Source organism: Hibiscus syriacus, unplaced genomic scaffold (assembly GCF_006381635.1).
Source record: "Hibiscus syriacus cultivar Baekdansim isolate YM2019G1 unplaced genomic scaffold, ASM638163v2 tig00002237_pilon, whole genome shotgun sequence".
Taxonomy (NCBI): Eukaryota; Viridiplantae; Streptophyta; class Magnoliopsida; order Malvales; family Malvaceae; genus Hibiscus; species Hibiscus syriacus.
The window spans coordinates 9,582,500-9,586,976 of record NW_024061918.1 but is presented as its reverse complement, the minus strand read 5'-3'; the positions used below and the strand labels follow the sequence as shown (position 1 = coordinate 9,586,976).

Below are 4,477 nucleotides of genomic sequence, written 5' to 3'. Positions count from 1 at the left end.
GATATATTCAATATCAGTCTTTATAGCACAACCAGTTACAGAATATGTATAACTGTATCAAAACATACAATAATATATGTTAAGATAGTAATGATATCAAGTCTGAGGATCATACATATTGTCACACTACACCAAGATTGGTATATAGCGACACTTTTAGTGACATTTTCGAAGTAAAAGTCATTAATTTTATAAATGTAGTGGTGTTTTGATAACAAACGCCACAAAAGAATACATTTAATGGCGTTTATTGGGGTGCGTTGCAATATTCATGTACCTTTAGCAGTGTTTTTTTTATTAAAATGCCGCAATAAAGTAGTATATGGTGGCGTTTTTGTGTAATCGCCGCAAAATATGTGTACTTGAGTGACCTTTTTTTATACAAACGCTTAAAACCCAAATTTTCTTATAGGTCATCTCTTACTCTCTACACTCCATTATTGTCTCTTATTTTTCTCTTCCGTGGTCGTCACTCATAGGTATAATCTCTTCTCTTGTTCTCTTTTATTCTCTCTATAATTTCTTCGCCCATTCTTTACATTGTCATATGATTCATATCTTAGATGCAGCTAGATTTATTAGTTTCACGATTCTCTTTATAATCTCTTCGCCATGGAAAGGGATGGAAAAAACATTTATTGTCTTTGCTTGACCCTCCTTTTCTCTTTCGTTTTGCTTGGAATTTCTAGGGGTTTGCTAGCGGAAAAAGTTTGTTTGCTTTTTCTTTCGAAAAAGAAATGGACACTTTCCATGTTTACTCTCATTATCTTCATCCTACGACTTCTCCAAATTTCAAAACCCTAATCTCAATTCTTGAAAACCATAAATTCTTCTCTTCCCCATCACCATCGATGTCGTTTCAGGCTCCTCTAAACGGCTTGAAGGAACCGTTGCTGACCCTCTAGGCCATCTCTTTTGGCTAGAGTCATGCCCTTCTGACTCAGGGTAATTTCGAAGTCTTAAACCCCCAATATACATTATATTGGAAACTACAAGTTCTGATTTTTTAAATAAAAGAAAAAAATGGCGGGTTGTTCTTGTTAAAGAATCATGTAAAGCTGGGAATGAACCAATTGATGTTACTCCATCGGAATTTCTGTGCAGACGCGGGTCCAAGAGTATGGAGGAGGATATTTTAGTATTTCTGGGGACACTGTGTTGTTCTCCAATTATAAAGATCAGAGATTGTACAAGCAATCAATCAATTCCAAAGGTTCGGATGCCCACTTTCTTTTTCACTCTTATTGGCTTTGATTATCTGATGCTAATGGATGATGAAGCAGATTCTTGTCCAGTACCAATCACTCCAGATTATGGAGAACCGGTTATCAGTTATGCTGATGGAATTTTTGATTCAAGGTTTAATCGTTATATCACTGTAATGGAAGGTTAGACCTTTGTAATTTGTGCTTATCTCTAGTGTTAATGGGGTTGTGGAATTTTCCCTTTTTGTTGATTCAGTCTTTTCGTCTTGATAGATCGCCATCTAATTAGTTTAAATTCAACAACAATCACAGCAGTACCACTTGATTACGGGAATATTTTTCGAAAAAAATTTTACTCATTTTTTAGTGTTTGATTAGTGAAAAACTGGTTAGTCAATGTAAAGTATTTTCCTGGTCAATAAAATTTTCTTTATATTTTTCGAAAAATGAATTATAGTCTAATTTTTTTGTAAGTTATTTTTTAAACTTTTCGGTTCAAAGAATAAATACTCAAAATAATTTTATTTTGTGAATTAATATTAATATAATATTTTAATATAATTTTAATCAAAATATTAATTATTAAAATATTTAAAATATATTTATTAATATTTCTAATAATATAATATTATATTTTTAAATTATAATAATATACTCAATTATATTAAAATAATATAAGATATTATATTTTTATTTTAATAATAAATAATTAATAATTAATAAAAAATATATTATTTAGTAATTTCATAAAAATAATATTATTAAATTATTAATAATGAATCCCATTAAGTCCATTTCTATCTAGGAGAATATACTAATGAACAAGGTTTTTATGATTATCCACAAAAGTTTTTCGTTTTCGTTTTATTTGAGACTGATATTTTATCATTCCAAGATGCTTTGGGCTTACGTTGGGTTTGTCAGGATGCAATGAATAGAATTTAATGCTTTGAATCTTATTATGTCACGAACGATGAGAAACAGAAGTAGCTGGGATTTCAAGTCTTTCTTGTTCTCAAACTCCTTTATATTATTTATGTATTAAAAATTAATATATTTTAATAAATATAATATACTAATATTATTTTAATAAATAATTAATATAACTTATAATATTTTATTTCAATAGAATATACTAATCTTAATATTTTTATTAATAAAATTAAAGAAATAATATTTTAATAATAATAAATAAATTAATCTAATATTTAAAAATAATAATATTAAATTTTTATGATAAATAATATTATTTCTTGTATTTAATTTTTGTAATAGATAATTTCTAAAAAAATCATCAACCAGTGAAAAATAGTTTACACAACATCTTCCAAACACCGTAAAACGTTTTCAGAAAATATAATTCTTTTTATGGAAAATTTTTTTTAAAAATATTTTATGTGAAACAAACATACCCTTATATTGTTTGTAAACTATTGTGTTTTAATTATGATATGATTTTTCAGGTTTGTATTTTTGTTTTTTCTTTCCTCGTATGTTAAACTTAATATTATCAACTATTGTTTGTTGTTTCATATGTTTATGAGAAAAGAATTTTATCTTTTGTTTCATATGTTAAACTTAATATTCTTTTTACTTTATTTTTGTTATGAACTTGATAAGATTCCTAAAATTTAGAGCTTGCTTTGTGCAAGAAGCAGTTCGTCGAGCAACCATAGCACGGAAGTTTGTTCCTGTATTCATGGGTAAAGCATACATAATTTGTGCGTCGGGCAACCATAGCACGGAAGTTTATTCGTACACTCAAAATCGCCCCTTAATGAATGTTTTATTTATTTATCATTGAACAGTGTTTTTAATTGAAAGAGACAACCGTAGCACGGAAGTTTGTTCCTACTGTCACGCCCCCATAACTTCGACGCCTCAAATCGTCGGAATATCAGAGTCAAGGTCTGACGGGTCGTGCGGCCTTAGACGCTTTAGACGCTCCTCGGTCTTCTCGGCGACTAAGTAAGCCTTACCCAAGCCTAGTGAGTGTGCAAACTCAAAAGGTTGGAACCAAGCCCTCAAGGCTTCGGATTGCGGAAGCTTTAAACACCAACCTGGCTACTCTGAGCCACAAGGTCGGACTATCGTGTGGAAGTGCTAACACGAAGGTGGCTACTGCTGGCCACCGAGATAGGCAACAAGAACAAAGAACTAAAGAACTCAGAAAGAATAGAGCAAATGCCTCAGAGCTTTATTATTCTCTCACAAAGAGAAGAATGGAATTGGGTGATTACAAATGAGGAGGAGAGCTCTCTATTTATAGGGGAGCTCCCTCTCAATCGATGACTAAGATCGTTTTACATGAAGGGCTAGGATTGATTCCCACCTAACCCAATCCCTTAAATCAAGGAAATCTCACCTAACATTATCCTTCTAGAATCCTCCAAGGAACGGGCCAGATCTGATGGTTCTGGGCAAGCCCATTAGTATGTATAATTCTCTTACAGATATCTGCTCACATGTCTCGGTTCGAATCCACGAGCCTCGACAACACTGCCCCCATCACCCTCGTCGCTCCTCTCGGACGCCTCGGAATAGATCCTTCACGGACTTGTTAAGCATTCTCCACGAATTGGCTAAGTCTGGTGGTCACGGTAAGCCCGATTCTCTGTATTGAACCTCTTGGTCGGACACTTACACCAATGTCTCGGACCTAAGTTTCTAGCCCGTGACATTCTCCCCCACCGAACCTAGCGACGCCCTCGTCGCTGCACTCGACTATCCTGGACAACACCATCTTGGAAACTCTTCAGTGCCTTGGCTTGTCGCGGTTCTCCCATACGAACTGCTTGCCTTGGCTTTTGCCTCATGTAACTTTCCCGATCTTTCACGCCATAGTTCACATCAACTTGGTTGCCTTTCGACTCCTCCGCTTGCTCACGTCCTCCCATAAGGACTCAGCCTCCCATAATGGCTGTGCTTGCTTCGGCTCTTGCCGCCAAGTGATGAAATGGGCTAACACGCCCACAAGTGCATCTCTTTCGTAGGAACTCTTTCCTATAAGTCTTGATTTTCCTCGGTTTGGACCTCCCTGTCCCTTGCGGCAAAGTCTTGGATCCCATCCAAACTTTGTTCCATCCGCGTTAAGAGTTAGGTCTTGCCCGACCTATACTCACTTAAAATTACAAATCAAGCTCACAAGAACACAAGAATAGTGTTGAGATGTACCTTCCCCTCTGATTTGTTGGCATTTACTTAAAATTTTGCGTCAGCCCTTCTTGCTCCATGAAGTCTGACACTCCCCGCATTGAACCCTTGTCATTGGA

The 4,477-nt window shown here is 34.5% G+C and overlaps 1 long non-coding RNA gene across 1 annotated transcript; it reads left to right on the top strand.

Annotated features, from left to right (window-relative positions):
* The first annotated feature begins 1,090 nt into the window (after positions 1–1,090).
* On the top strand, positions 1,091–1,511 carry LOC120140011. The gene is made up of 3 exons (XR_005517694.1): positions 1,091–1,213; positions 1,284–1,388; positions 1,479–1,511. It is a non-coding gene; the product is annotated as an uncharacterized LOC120140011 (long non-coding RNA).
* The last annotated feature ends 2,966 nt before the right edge of the window (positions 1,512–4,477 follow it).